The 16,049-nt window shown below is 45.1% G+C and overlaps 1 long non-coding RNA gene across 3 annotated transcripts; it reads right to left on the bottom strand.

Annotated features, from left to right (window-relative positions):
• Positions 1-4,968: 4,968 nt before the first annotated feature.
• LOC101804630 (uncharacterized) lies at positions 4,969-16,045 on the bottom strand. 3 transcript variants are annotated; one of them, XR_005267609.2, is made up of 4 exons: positions 10,914-16,045; positions 10,745-10,818; positions 7,914-8,186; positions 4,969-7,817 (listed from the first exon to the last, which is right to left on the bottom strand). It is a non-coding gene; the product is annotated as an uncharacterized lncRNA (long non-coding RNA). The 3 variants fall into 3 exon arrangements; XR_011803747.1 differs by having other exon boundaries at positions 10,745-15,581; positions 15,658-16,045; XR_217120.6 differs by having other exon boundaries at positions 10,745-16,004.
• Positions 16,046-16,049: the final 4 nt, after the last annotated feature.

The following is a 16,049-nucleotide window of genomic DNA, read 5'->3' as shown; positions in this document are numbered from 1 at the left end:
CTTAGTAGAAAGTATTTAATTGTTGGCACTGGAGTGAAAATTAGTGTGAAGCAGCGTCTCCTGCACCTGACATTCACATGAAGCGTGGATTCTGTTCCCAGCCCTGCACGAGTTTGGTCTGCTCATGGAGTTGCTTTGTTCCTTAGCTCTGTGGTGGGTGGATACATAGTATTTCATTCAAGAGCTGCTCTGGTGAGATTTCTCTGAAATTCTGAGTATTTGTAATTATTTGCAATTAGAACAAATCAGGATGGTTTCTGCATAGGTGACTAGTTGGATACATGTTCCCAGGTTGTTTTGAATCAAATGAGCCAACATTCATTTTTACTAGATTCACAGTAAAGATTTGAATTTATTCTGTGACCCTGATGTTAGGATAATGTAAGCGACTTCATGTTCTGTTTCTGTAAATTCACTGATACAGCCCTGATTAACAGAACTGCAAAGCAGGATTTAGTCAATAGTAAAGGCGGGAGGGAGGGCAGCAGCACCAGGCTAACGTTGCAATGATTTTGGCATGCTCCTAGGACAGCCCTACACAACTTTGTGAATGGACAGCCACCCTATTCTTAACTTTTTTGGGAGGTGAGGATGGAGGGATCCTCGAAGCAGACTGATAAGGATGGTTTTTGTAGAATAAGAAATTATTGTTGGCTTCCTAATTTTCTTTTATATGTCATCGCTGTTTTTCATAGTCACTTTTTTTTTTTTAACGTTTTTTAACATTGACTGAAATGCTACTTTCATTTACAGTATGTAGCAGAACTCCATGGGCATCATTTGGATTGTTTTTTATTACTGTTCTTGTGTCAGAGCATCCAATTTTGATCTCTGTTAAGGAAAAATATTGCCAAATCTGGTTGCGTAATATATAATGAGAAGAAAAATGTACAAGGAAGGGATTTGAAAAGTACTGGCAACAGTGAGTTTCCTTTGTCTTAGCAAATGTGTAGGTAGGGAGTGATTCTAGAGGTTATAAGTAATGAAGGCATGTGGAGTAGAGAGAGAACCTTATTATAGTACTTGTGCATCCTTCCAATTACCATTGTTCATAAGACAGGGACAAAGTCAGCACAATTCCAATTTTGTTAAATTCCTCTCCTAACTTCTATAGGTAATTCCATTCATTTGACATCCAGTTCTCTCACTTAAAGGAAATTTATCAGGTGAGCTTTATTTTGCAGAAACAGTGGATCTGTATTGTGCCTGAAATCAAGACACTTCACACAGGCAACATCCTAAGCCATTTTCTTAACTTTTTTGTGCTTCAGTAGTTCATTTGGCAAAAACAAAAAGCTCTAAAGCCATCAGATTTTAATAAGTAAAAAGCAAATGCCAAATATTATAATTTACCTGTGCAGGCAACTGTTGAAAATCTCTATGAATCACACTGGAAGTCGGTTTTCAACTTCTCTTGCTGCCTACCTATATCCTCCCACATTCAGCTTAAATTAGAAAAGTTATTATTCATGTTCCCTTTGTTAGGTGGTGTTGCTACTGAATATTTACTTTAACAGTGTTTTTACTTCAGCTTAAGATAAAGCAATCCCCTTCTGCATCGCCTGCAAAGCATACGGATGTTTTTGGATTGCAAACGTTGTGCTGTTTAAATGCTGTTTATGTAAATGCTTTTCCCGGAAACTCCTCCTTCATGGTAATACAACAAACAAAATTAATAGAAGAAACCCTTCCCTTATGTGAATTGAGCCTCTTCCAGTATTAGAAGTAGATCTATTGAGGGATGAATCAGACAAGCAGGGCCAGATAAACCATAATGTGGTAGAAAAATCTCCAGAAGAAAAGCTAGCTTCCTTTATGCCCAAGTAATTCTAAAATAATGTGCTAATTGTGTGCAATTAATCTACATTATTTTTCATGGTACTGTCTGAAACTGCATTAATCTAAGCAGGGCACTTCTGTTGTTGTCTCAGGAGTCATAGGAGGCCCTTGATTGTCGTCTGGCAGAGAATGGTATTTGCCCATTTAGAGAGAAAAACCACTTGACCTTGCTTTGAAAGCACTTGACTGATCCAGCAAGTAGCCGCACCACCTTCCTTAAAAGCATGAGAGCTATGGGCTCTATCGTAGGCAGCCTGAAAGGCTGTTCCCAAAAAGCAGCTATGTGTAATCATTCCACTGCTGGATCAATGCAGGAAGCAGAAATCACATTAAAACTGAATCACTTGGATTCACGTTATTTCATACATTGCTCGTATCTAATGCAATGTCAGAACCGGAGACCAACTAAATGAAGGTGTCCTTAAGATAGAAGGATACATGTGAAGCTCTGTGAAGCTATAAAAGTGTTTTTCATCTGAAGAATCTGGGGGGCAGAAGCACTACTCGTAAGAGTTAATTCTTACGTAGAGCTCTCTTCTTCCATGGTCCTTTACTGCCTGCATTCCTCCAAATACACCAGCATGAAAGCACCACGTCACTGTGAGATGTCATTTAGAAGGCAGACAGAAGCTAACTGCAGATCGATCTGGGCATAGTGCAGATGGAGGAGGAACAGGAGTTTCATTTCCTGTATCTGGTCTGAGAAACCAGTTTTTTTTATCCTTGCCACTAGAATTGCAGGGGTTCAGTCTTGCATGTGGCCCTAGCAAGAGCTGAGATTTGGCTCTCAGAAATGTGTGGCTGAGGAAGGCTCATCTGGAGCCAGCTCACATGCTCCTGCATGCACTCCCTAAAGCTCCAGAAGGAACATCAGCCATGTTTTGCTTCTTAGGCTTTCTGTGGCTCTGAAATCCCTCTGAACCTCATAGTATGGTTTGGTGTCTTACTCCTCTGCGTGCACCATCTCCTGGGCTCTCTTATCTCTAGGCTAGAATGCAATTTATGCAAGTACCCCTTTAGGAACTGGGATTAATGCTTGTGGCCATATTAAAGGTGCTGTTTGCAGGCTGTTAGGGATGTTTGAAAGTAATGTCATATGTATTAAAGCAGGAAGGTCATGCATTTCATATTCCAATCCCCTTATCTTCTAATGTCAGCGAACAGCATGATGTGCTGATTAATATGTGCTGTGCTGGTAAAGAATGCAAAGTAAGGGCTGGATTTTTACCTCTTAATCTGATTCTCACATAGAGAGTGAAGCTTCTGTGGCGTTAATGACTTAATACTGATGTTGCAAGAGTGTAATAGAGGCTCTTCAACTACATGCTAAGCATTCAGTATTTCAGTAATGACACAATTAGTCACTTGAACTTGCATCAGTGAGTGCTGTGCAGGAAGGTGAATCAGAAGTTCATATGAATTTGAGAAACCACTGCCTGTTACAAACAACACCCAGGTCTGGTATCTCCATCTTTTTCTGCTGAAAGCATTAGAAGACTTCCCCTCTTTTCTTATATGAAGTAGAGGAACTTCAGGGAAAATTCTTTCTTGAAAATGAATGTCCACCTACTATTAAACATTAACGCTTTTGTTTTGGCGTGTAGGTCTGCTGTATGCTATGACATATGGAAAAAAAAGCACGAAGTGTATTACTAATTGTGAGTTACAGTAAGAGCAAATAAGTGATCTCTGTGTGACCTATAAAGAGGACTAGGCAAAATCAAGAGCCTGTATGTGAACATTTCCAGTTTCAGAACTCTTTGAATTTTGCATCCAAATTTTGCAGCCTGGGCTTCTCTCCAGACTTGACAAATGTTAATTAAAAAGAAGAAATTAGCGTGATGCTGTTTCTTTTCATGCTGGCTCTCATCCCACTCCCTGAATGTCAGTGCTGCAGTGTGCCTCCACAGTGCAGCTGCACGTGCATGCGCACATGCGGTGCACGTTCTCCTGCCTGTCATTTTGGGAAAGTAGCAGTAGATTTTGGCAGCATAAAAACATGACTGTGAATACCCCATCCCTGTTCCTGCAGCATCACTGCTTTCCACTTAAATGTTGATGTATTTAAGGTTTTTTCAGGCGGATGGATGCTTTCTGACAATGGCTTGAAATAAAACAATATAAAAAAGCCTGCCCTATGACATCAGTGCCTGTGAGCTTAAGTAAACAGAGAATACCAGTGCCAGCTTTTCTAGGTGAATACCGCTCATAGGTGGGGAATTTCCACAGCAGGCTTTGAGGTTGCAGAAGATATTTTCGAGTGCTACTTCCTCCTTTCAGCAAACACCATTACCATGGTTATTTTCTAGATAAGGGCTGATATTTAACTCCAGAGCTTGGTGTTGCTAGAAATGTCTGACTTTTGGATGCTTAGGAACAGCCCTGCCCCTCTGGAAACAATTGTTCCCAGGCAAGGCTGGCAGGAGCAGGGTTTGATAGCTTTTCATTGAGAGCAAATAACAGTGTGAGTAATGCAAATCTTTCACTTAGAAAACTGGCTACAGTTTTGCTCTGTTCTTTTTCATTCCTGGTCTTAAGTAATTAAGAGTGGTTGTACTTCAGTACTCCATACCAGAAGCAGCTGAGACATACTAGTCACTGGTGTCTTAGCTGCCTGTTGTAAAAATTGTCAAAGGTGAATGTTTTGAGGTCAAAAGTACAGAATAATTATTTTTAGCAGTATTTCTCTTATGACTCAGTAATTGTGGTTGTTCATTCAAAATATTTTCCTGCTTCTGTAGCTTTCAAAAGATGATAATACTTCAAACAATATCCTAGCATTACGCAGCAGTAATGCGAAGAATTAAGTTGCAGATTGTAGGCATCTCCTGGATCAAAAATTTCCTATTCTTTCTTTAGCTGTTGGCCTGAAGTTTCTCACTCTATCTTGGGAGGGGCGGGTCTGGTTTTTGAGAGTTTTCTCTATCCTTCTGTCAGCATTGCTGGACCTTGAGCATTTTATCTCCTTTTAAAAAATCAATTTGGGCAAAATAACAAGCCATTAGTCAGAAAGGACAGGACAATTGTGGAATTTTGCAGGAAACTAGTGCCAAAGAATGGTTGAGAAGGTTCCAAGAGGTTTTACAGCATCTGTTGGTCATTGTTTCCTTTGTGATAGGAAGTGCACAAGTTCTCAGCATGATGGCAAGAGGGATTTCTGCCGAGTCTGACAAATGCTATCAAACAATGGTAAAAACAATGAAAACTCTGTGGTTTTAAGAGTGTCACTTACTAATTTTGCATTAGTTTGTGTAGCAGCCATTTCATTTCAGCTTTCTGTAGAATGCCCTTATTATGTGCTCTAGTAAAACATATTTAGGGTTTTTCGTCATCTTCAGCTGTTTAATATTGGCAATAAAGAATAAAACCTATTGTTCTGAGAACACTGTGTGGCAGAAAGGTGTAGTAGGTTTGGAGAGTTTTATTGCAAGAAGTACTTTGGTACCGTGACATTTCTGTTTTAATAAGAATGTACTTAACACTACGTGTGAGTTTCTGAGAACTTGATTGAAGACAGGATTGCAAGTAACTGTGTTAGAACAGATAGACAATTGAATATACAACTGTAGGTATACAATCAGATTTTCTCTGGTTGTGTGTAGGATTGACGTGCAGGTAACAAATTTAAACTAGTAGAATGAAAAAAACTTCACTTGAAAAGCTCTTCTGTATTACCTTAGCTTAAATATAAAAGATATGCCTCCTCTTAGCCACATTCCCTTTATTGCTTCTACTTAGTCCTTGGCCTCTTACCTCTCTTAGGTGCACTGCTTTTTCTTCTAATGATCATGATTCCTTTCGAGCACCTAACGATGAAAATTCTGTATTTTGTAGCTAGAATGTCTCCTGCAGTCCTTTAGTGACTGCTCATATAGGCAAGGGCCAAAAACACAACAGAGGTAAAACAAATTCTCATTAACCTCAAACAGCATAAAAGAGCAAGGCAGGACTAGATTCTGTCCTGTGCCCATCAACAAAGGATTGTGTACTTCCATCACACTTTTCCAGTTTCACTGAAAATGTATGCTTTTAGTGTTTGTTCTACATTTAAAAGTTGTGCTGACATAGCAGTGTTACAGAGAGGAGTGGGTTTGAACGCTGTTTTTGCAGTTGTGCTTGCAAGTCCTTCCTGAGAACTGCTTCCAGTTTAACTCTCAAATTCTTCTGCGATGTTGGCAGTTTGTCCCAAATTTTGACAGCCACAGCTTACACAGTTGCAAAGGAAAATTTGACAGCATGACCTGAATGTAACTGCAGTTAATCTGTCTGAGCTTCTGCTATCCTGGGTGGAAAGTACCTGGTGCATCTCTGTAAGTGTCACATGCAAGTGGCCACTGCTGGGAGGGGAGGCCTGCTGGCATCATTTCCTGTGGGTGACACGAGGAGATGAGAAGCAGGAAGCTGGACCCATGTATCCCGTCCTACACCTTAGCTTCTCTACAGAGTATGAAGAAAACCCTACTGCTCTCACAGACTGCAGGACAAACCCAGTGTGATACTACAGCTACAGACAGCAGGGAGGTGAACACCATGGTGCTTGGCACCCTTCTGCTGAAAGCAGCTCATCAGAATTCAGTGTCTTGTTGACCATTGTAACAAGGGGGAAGGAGGAAGTGGTGCTAAAGCCAGGCAGTAGCTTCTGTGCCCAGAACAAATCAACCAAAATGATGAAAATGAAAACCACACAAGCTGCTTACAAATTCAAGGCATCTGGTAGGCTTCATCTCTCGAATTGTTCTTGGGGGCAGGCTACCCAATCTGAGTTAGGATTACTTTTCCTATGTCACTTTTTTTTCTTTTTAACATCTTTACTGTGTCTCTTTTAATAATCTTTATACCCGAAGCCCTCAGAACTCTGGATGGGCCTACTTATTTCCTTCTCTGCAGGCGACATTGCTGTGTTGCCACTTTCAAAACCCCTCGTGTTTGAACCACCTGTTTCTGTGGAGAAACTTCATTCTTACCTGCATCGTGAAGAGCTGTAATGATTCACAGAGCTTCAAAGCAGGTTAACATGACCTTTATAAGCATGAGGTTTGGCTAGGAGGAGGGAACATTTTGTTTGTGAAAAAACAATGTTTTGTCCCAGCGTGCGAGAATAAGAGAAATGGGAGAAGATAAGGCCATATTACAAAGCCTTTAGAACAATGTACTATTTCCCTTAAACCCTAGACTTTTATCCTATGGCCCTGCAGTAGTGGAGTCTCTCCGAACATCCAATTTTGCTATTCCTGATTTTGTCAGGGTGACCCCAACCTAGAGCTTCAAGACCGCAGCAATGAAGAGGATCCACAGCATACAGAATAGCATACTTGCTCTGCACCAGCAGAATAGGTCTGCATCTGAAAAGAAGCGTGGCATTTGTGTTTTAGTTCCTTGAAATTCAAAATGCTAGTGTGTAAGAGTGTGACTTATGAGGGACCTTCTGACAAGCAGAAGATGGAACTTTGCTATGACAGTAAAAATGCAACAATCGTAAAAGTGTATCAAGTAATTTTACAACACTCCATTTCATATCTCATCCCAGAGAATGATGATACTTCCTTTTCACAGTCGTTAAGTGTGCTAGCTCCAAAAGTGTCCTTTCTTGTACTTCTGTGATTGAGTATGCTTTACTCCATGCAATAGTTGTTTACAGCACACCAGTCTTCTACTGGTTGCAAACACATTTATTCCAGACAATGGTGCCAGTGCTTATCAGTTCGTATTGGCCATTGAAAAACAAAAGGCAGACAAGAAGGCTTCTGTTTTCAGTGGCTGGTCAGGATAGTACTGGAAGTCACTTCTTGGTGCTTTTCACCCTGTGCTAGAGGACAGCTGCCAGCGCTCAGGGTCCTCTTTCATTCAGCACTGCCTTCCTGGAAGTGGTGTCCTGGTAGGCTCTGGTTGGGGCTAATTCTGGCACTGACCTCCCTTCCTTTCACAAACTGTGCAGTGATGATGTTCCAGGGAGGTTTTCACAGTGAGTCATTAGAGCCCTACAAATCCAGTTAAAACAGACAAACTTGTCAAAATGAGTCATATCTTTCAAGTGGTGATTGCTATTTTGAGTGACTAGCTTACATTATGCTTACCAGGACACTCAGGAACCCGTGGTGTGTAAACTTCCCCGCTGATCTCCATTCCCACCGCGCGACCAGGCAGGGCAGCTGTATTACTTGTGTCACTGAACGGGTGAGGCACCTTCCTCTTCCCCAGATGGTGTTTCTGGGCGTACACAGCACCAGGTTGGGAGGAAGTGGCTTTGGGTGTCTGTGAAACGTTGCCTCAGGCAAAGGATGTCATCGCTCTCCTTGGCCAGCCCTTCGAAGCAGCCTGGACATCCGGTGCCTCTGCCTTGGAAGGAGCTGGAAATGGGACAGGGAAAGCAAAGGCACCTAAAACTGTGCCAAGTGTGTGCAGGGAAGAAAGGCAGGGTCAAGGATGTGCTGGTCGTAGTCACTCCCATGGAGGATGGGCTTGGAGGACAGGAGGTGGTCAGGAGGAACAATTGGACTCGCACACAGGGAGAAAGCAATCTCAAACCAGAAAGCTGCAGCATGGGAAGAGTCGGCAGTAGCTGGATGAGGCTGCTTTTGTGATGCAAAGGGACAAAAGGGAGCTGGAATTGTGGAGGAGGAAGTCAGCAAAGAAGCAAAAGCACTGGAGCAAGTGTATTTGCCATGAGAGTAAAGAGCAAGAAGGAGCACGGTTTGTAAAAAAAAAAAAAAAAAATTGTGTGCTTAAAGGAAGGGATGGGGAGAACAGATTGCTATGAAATTACAGTTTGTTACAGTGCTAACATAAGTTAGCCAAAGTTGTACGTTCCCCCAGCATTTGTGTGTGCTCCCGTCACCACACACCCACCCCAAACACTGCTCAATTTACTACAACTACTTTCAGTGCCCCAAGGCCAGAAGAAGGACATCAAAGGAAATGATAAGAGAAAAAGCTGGAGGACAAGAAACAGATACACAAGTAAAGGAAATTATGAACGGAAGAGGAGGGTGGGGGAGGACGGCAAAGTCTGGTGAGCCGAATATGCTGAAATAATGCTGTTTTTCTAATAGACCTCATTTGAGAGGAGCTCTTTCAGGTTGTGGTCTCTGAATGGCTGGAGCTGTTCCAGTTGTGTTGCAGGGAGATATTACAGTATCTGCTGCAGCCACAAAGAAACAGTTAAGAGCAGTGTAAACTGTTGCAAGAGTACAAGCAAGAGTTTGCTTGTGACAGTTACAAACAGATAAAATTGTCCTTGTTTGGCTACTGATTGAGGGGAAAGGGAAAAAAATCATACTGTAACCCTTTTCAGGGCACTATTTTTCTCTGTTGTCTTGTGTTTTTTTTTTTTTTTTTTTTTTTTTGTTTGTTTGTTTCTTTTTCTCTCCTCGTTGGACATTAACTGCATTGATCTGCAGTTACTCAATAGATAAAGAGGAGTTCATTTTTCAGTGCTGTATGTTCAGCATTTTTTCAGGAAATAGAGAAATTCAAAAAAAAAAAAGCTGTCTTACAGGTTTCGCAATTCACTGATGATAACTCTAGTGGAATTTCTGTTGGATACCTCATTTTTTTCAGTCTGCAAGTTCATATTTGGTGTCAAAGGGAAAAACTCACAATTACCTCTTCAGGTATGCCAGGTTTAAAGGCAGTTATATTTAAAAAAAATTTAGCTGGAGAATCCTCCCCCTGCTCCTTGAGGAGAGGCATAACCTGTATTTAAAGTTGCTGCACAAAATTCGGGAAGTAACTTTGTCCTCGTTTCCTTACCGTCCCTTCTCCAAACTGAAGCCCTGTAATGAGGAGCTGGTTGGAAATACTCCCGTGGAACTGAGAGCAATTTGAACAACACCCATGTGCTGTGACTGAAATGCTTCTTTTGAAGCTATCAATCGCAGACCTTGAGCTGGGTTTCAGCTGGAGCCCTGCCTGCCTCCCTGGCACCGTGCCCCAGAACCACAGACCAACCATACGCCTGCATGCCCTGGGCCTGGGCCAGGCTGCCCAGACTGCCTCTGGCTCCACGGCTCTGAGGCGGACCCACCAAGCTGGGGGTGGCAGCGTCTCATCGTCAGCTGCCAGCACTGACTCTGCCTGCGGTACTGGGAGTTCAGCTTTGCTGCTGGCTGAAGCTGCTGGAACTGGAAGCTGTGGATAGATTTGGGTTGCCAGGTTTGTTTCCTCAGCGGCACCTTTCTGCCGCTGCCTCCACACACAGCTGGGGATGTGCAGTTTACAGGGCAGGCTGAAAAGTAACCCTGTTGGACCCCCTCTGCCCTGCCCCCAAATGCAGAAGCACGCAGTTGGCTCAGCAGTTCCCTTCAAAGAAAGAGAAAGCAAAAGGTAGGATGTTTTGGCTGGCAGACCACAGCTAGACCTGCTTCAGCTCGTGGTCCAGCTGCAGGCTGCATGGCCAGCCTGTGGCTGTCCATTAGTTTAGTGGCTCCTACCAATACTAAAGAGTTTCACCAAGCAGGCAGGTCCACAGCACATAATATCTAAACTAAAAACAAAATATGCTGGTATTTATTTCAGTACTTGGTGCTTCTTACATTTGCATTTGCTTTTGAGAAGCCCTGTCAGAGAAACAATTAAATGAATTTAAATAAATCTCACAAAAGCTTTTAATTTCAATGGGGGATAGATTTCCCCTGCTCCCATGCATGAACCTTTCATGGCTAAATGAAATACTGGACAAGAGAATGGCAGAATGCCAGCCCTCTTTATTTTGTGATATTGTAATAATAATGATCTCATATGATATTATTACCCTGTTTTATACTCATTTTGGCCTTTCCCCTTTTTCCACAGAACATCTCCTTTGTTATTCATTGATTTTATTCGTGTAATAGCATTACCCTGAAACACAGGCTAGACTGAGGCTGATGCACATAACCACCCAAGAAGACAGAGCAATCACACTCACCCACGGTGCTGTTCAGTGTAATATCTGTCGTGTTCACCGAAAGCTGCACCTCCTCTCTCTCTCTGTTGTGGGCTCTAAAATAAGCAGAAACCATGAGCTCGGGGAGTCTGAGCTAAACGGGGCAGGAGGCAGAGGAAGTGAGAAACTGAGAACTACCACACACGTTTACCTTCTTCCCTGCCATCCGTATCTGAGCAGGCACTAGGACACCAGGCTAAATCGCTCTTAGAATAGACCCAGTACAGCTGATTTCATGCAGCACCTGAATCTGGCTCTGGGAAGTGGTGAGAATAAAACCTGAATCTCACGTAATTTTCGTCATCGACCGAAGCCTTAACAAAAAACAGACCGTCACTAATCATATTGAGCATTCACTGGGGAAAAGTTCCTCAACCGGTTCCATTTCCCTGTTCAAGCAACTTTGCTCATGGTACATAACGCTGTATAGAAATAGCATACATGACATTATACGCACATAAAAACTGCTCTAAAAATGAAGCACTTGCTAATCTTGTGTGGACATTGTGCTAAAAGTGGTGTATCCATCAAAAGGAAACCAAAATCCATTTCATGCAAGCTCATCAAGAAAACATACACAATATGCAACCATTTCACAGCTGCCAAAAGAGATCAGTCTAATTTCTTTTTTTAGCTAGAAGGGGAAATCTAACCAGGCAAAGCTGGTGAGAGCCAAGAAGGCTATAAAAAAAAAAAAAAAAAAAAAGGTAGAAACAATTCAGAATTTCATCCAAAGGCAGAAGAGTTTGTCAGAGCAGTGCATGCACTGGGCTAAGCGAAATAGTGTGGTTGCACGTGAGGCATGTCAACTATGGGTTTGTTGGAGTGTTATTTGTAACCCTGGGAATTAGAGCTATAGAAATCATTTCAGGCACTTCTGTTTCTGGTATTCCTCTGTCCTTTTCTATCTTTCCCCCAGCTCTGTCCCTTTCTCAGCCCTCCCCCACACAACAACTGCCTGCCAGCTGGCGATACTTTCCTTTGTCTCTCTGCAGAGACCATTAGGTCCAAGCATGTCTCGATGAATTTGAGGATATCATCTGCTTGCGCGTACTGAGTAATCAACAATTTCCACAGGACAACCACTCTCACTTAGCTTCTATTCTCTTAAGGATATCTCAGAAATGGCATGAGTTGTTTAAATGTTTTAAATTGGCACTGAGCGAAGCCCTCCTGCCCTTCTCCCCACCGGTCTCCAACCAGCATGCCATGAGAAGCCCCTTTAGCCATAAGAGAGGCCAGATACTGAAACCATTTGGAAAAAAATGGATTTGGATGGTGGGCAGGGTGGCTGGGTGACTCTGACCAAGTTCTCCCTCGGCAGCAGGGTCACCAAGCAGAGTGGGCCAGGCGCAGGCTCCTTGAGGGGTGCCACGTCAGCTGTCAGACAGAAGACGTGACTCAGGTGCACCTTAGGTGCACCTATTTTTCCTCTCCAGGAGAGTGCAGTTAATGGCTTTCTCCTGGAAGAAGTGACTCCATCTGGCTTTGGCTCCCAGTGCACGCCGCCCCAGCAGACGCTGTGGAGATGTGCTTACATTTCCATGTTGTCCGCTGTGCAGTCACTTGAGGCCCGCAAGGCATCCAGCCACTCAACCTCTCGAGACCCCCGTCACTGCCTCTGAAGAGAGTGAAGTGTCCCTAGCCAGGTATTCCTCGGATAAGAGGAGTGGTGCTATTAGAATTACTACAGTGCCGTTCTGCTGCCAGTGGATTCCTTGTGCTCGGTTACCTACCGCAAATTTAATCTGTGAGCATAACAGGCTTCTCGCCGTGTTTTCACAGCCCGGCTCTTCAAAGTAAAGCCCTTTGTTCCCAGCTAGGAGGATAAATGGGTTTTAGCTTCATTTTCTCAGAGGGAAGCTTATGTGATTGCACTGTCTGTCATCTGTCTATGCCGATAAGTTTTTAACTGCCACAGCCAATTATAATTATTTCCAAAGAAAAACATCGCCAGAGGCAGACACATCTCCATGATAATTATATTTCTATGGGTTTTGTGAAAGAAGGCAGCAGACTGGGTCGGGGATGGGGATGGGGAGGAGGAGGGAGAGGACAGAGCACAAGACCACAGTGTCCTGCGAAGGGAATCTGGGAGACCTCGGCTGTCCCCTCAGCCTGCAGAGCCTGCGGGCACTGCAGTGTTGGGTGACACGAGCATCCCTCTGAACGTCCCACAGAGGAGCAGGCAGCGGCACTATTTGTGCCCTCGAGTTGTACTTGCAGGTGGCAGAACTTGTATGGCAGATGGGGTGGGCTGGCCGCTGCCCCCAGGGAGGACTGGTGTGCTCGGTATGGGTGGAATATGCTCTGTGCTGCAACTAGCTGAACATGCTTAGCGACGGCATTGCCGATAAAATGTGGTGGGCAACGCGTGTTCTGTGCTCAGAGACCTGCTCATGACAGCCGCTAAGGCCAGGTTTGAATATTTAGGTGATGGAGCCATGGTAATTAAAGATCCTCAGAGCCTAATCCTCTCTGAAATCAGAAGGGACTACGACTTACACTGCATCAGAAGTCAGGTCTTTAAACACCTTTAAAGCTGTCAGCCTTCCTTCTCTAATACCTTAGAACAACTGACCCTCTCTCTGAGCAAATCCTGACTGAAATGAGAGGCTTCTGGAACTGCCTTTGAGGATAGAGTAGAAAATTATAGTTTTGGCACAACGTAACCATTCCCTGGAATCCAACACGTTGTTTCCCCATTACATAATTTTCTTGGATGTGTCGCAACGCCTAGGGTGAAAGACCGTGTTCACCGCCGAGATACCATAACATATAATTTCTATCAGCTCGCTGATAATCTGACCCACATCTCCGGGAGCCTCATTTCAGCAGAGGGCAGCTGCAGATAGCACAGCAGACAGTTGCTCTGTTGCCATCGGTCTGCCACAGGTGAAGCCGCTGGTCTGCAAAGGGAACTGCACGCACCTTGGGCATGCAGTAAGAAGTATGGGTAAGAGCCAGGGAAGAGGGGTGTGAAAGAAGCACCGTTTCCCTAAAATTGTTTTGAAACGGATGAAAAATGACTGCATGTCAAACAACTGTGAAAGGTTTACGCTTATTCACAGCATTCCTTTATTTTTGACTAGGTGAGCAGCAACTGTTCCTGAAAGTTAATTCAGGCTTTGGTCTCTTGTAATGCTTAGAAGCCCATTAATATTTATAAGCGTTGCTCTAATTCCTTTTTTGCCCTCTTGCCCAGGCAGGATCTCATAAGAAAATTTTGCTTTTTTTTTTTTTTCTTCGACAAACTATGGTAAGTTCAGGGCTAAGCTTGTTCTATAAATGTCATGTTCTGTAGAGCTGTGATGTATAGCCTTTGGTAGCCTGCCTCTGCCCCCAAGATGGTTCTGATTTAGATCCTAGGCCTGGAGGAAATGATACGGAGCCTATTCTCAGCCCTGCCACTGGCTGATTATGCGACTTTAGTCACTTCATTTAACCTCAGCATGCTTTGGTTTGCAGATCAAAAAAAAAAAGGGGGGTAACATCTTCCTTTGTGACTGCTTTGCGGTGCTGGGAGAACAAAGTATTACCTATAGTGTTACTATAGTGCTGTGATTTCCAGATGCAGATGGTTTCTGTGAGCGTTGTGACACAGGGCAGCACGTACGTCGAGCGAGCCCATGAACACAGAGGTCAGGCCACTGCTGAGGGAGACAGCTCTCACAGCCAGTTTGACAAATCTATCCACAGATACCCTTTGCTTTAGGCACACAGGCTTTTATGTCACTCTTCAGAATTTCCCTGCCAGCTAGGCCCGTCGCTGCCTCCTGTGCTCTGGTTTGTGTGTGTGCTGCATGCCTGTAGCAGCTTCACTTGCTGCACACAGATAACAGATGATCAATGGCACTCCGAAGAGCTGTAAACCAGTATAAAATGGCAGATCGGTGTCTAGTAATGGCACTGAAATAGCTGCCTAATTTAAAGAGAAAAACTGTGCCTCGCAAGTCGTAAATGAGGGACTCATGCACAGTTTTGAAAATGCATGAACCACTGCTGTAGGAGCACTTGGGCCCACTCTGCAAGTCAGATGTGGGGCTGGCTTTTCATAGCTTTCGAGATGTTCCTGTGGCAAGCTGTTAGAGTGTGTGGGGTTTGCTTTGCACACCTAGCTTGGAAAGGAGAGCAGAACAGCCTAACATTTCTCTCAGTGGGAATCCAGAGCCTCCGAACCGCCTCATGCTGCCTAATCCAGTTTCCTGAAATTCACATCACGGAGAGGCATCGCTGACCTTTCTCAGCAGCAGCAGGCAGAGCACAGCTCCCTCCAGAAAACCGGGGAAACTGCATGCACGGAGAGTTATTTTGGGGGGATTTGCGAAACCCCTCTCAGGAGTACAGGAGGCAGCACCTGCCTCAAAGCAGCACCCTCTCGCGCAAGCCTCCTGTCTGCATGAGCTTCCCAGCGAGCGCTGTTCAGCTCAGAGGCGAGCGTGGGTGCCTTATGTGCCTTAGCAACAGAGGCGTGCTGCAGCTGCAGCCTCCTGCTCTCTGCAGCAGGAGCAGAGCCTCCCCACAGCTTTCTGACAGGCGACACGCTGTGTGGCTCACCACAGAGCCCTCGCTGGCCCCAGCACCTGCCCGCGGCCCGCAGCATGCTGGCACTTGGTCCGGGCACAGATGCAGGAGCTCTAACAGCCGTGCCTGGCTCCCACTCGAGCCAGCTTCTTCTGGCTCCAGAGAACATCATCCGAGTCCCTCCGGCAGGAGCGGGATCAGCTGCTTCTCGCCATCCTGCAGTCAGATGGCTCCGGGGGCTCCGGGCTTTTTACTCGAGCCGAGTGCCGGAGGGTGTCTGAGCGCTTCATGGGATCTGGGGAGAGAACAGGCACAGCGGGCAGGGCACGAGTCATCACTTCACGGGGACGGGCAAGGGGAAGGGGACGAACCTCCCAACGCAGCGCTGCTGTTGGGGATAAGGAGACGTTGTAAGGGCGCGTGAGGCGTTAACGGACCGCCCGTGCCTCAGAGGATTTCCCTTCTGCCCTGGCTCCCACCGCCCCAGCCCCTGCTGGGCTGTGGGGCTTTGACACCATACAGCGGTGCACGCGTGTCCATATGTGCCTGTGTAGCCGCCCCCCCGCTTCGTGCTCTGCCTGGAGGGCTGGCAGAGGAGCCCCAGCCGCTGAGGGAGAGCAGCGCGGGGGCGGCCGCCCGCACCCCCGCCCACGGGGCTCTGCCCCTCCCCACAGCGGGGCGGGGAACCGGCCGTTGGCGACCGTTAGGGGCAACGCCCGCCCCCGCGCTCCGGCGGCCAATCAGCGGCGGCAGAGGGTGCCCC

Source organism: Anas platyrhynchos, chromosome 1 (genome assembly GCF_047663525.1).
Source record: "Anas platyrhynchos isolate ZD024472 breed Pekin duck chromosome 1, IASCAAS_PekinDuck_T2T, whole genome shotgun sequence".
NCBI classification, from domain to species: Eukaryota; Metazoa; Chordata; class Aves; order Anseriformes; family Anatidae; genus Anas; species Anas platyrhynchos.
The sequence above is the reverse complement of the archived record's forward strand: the minus strand, read 5'-3'. Positions and strand labels throughout refer to the sequence as shown.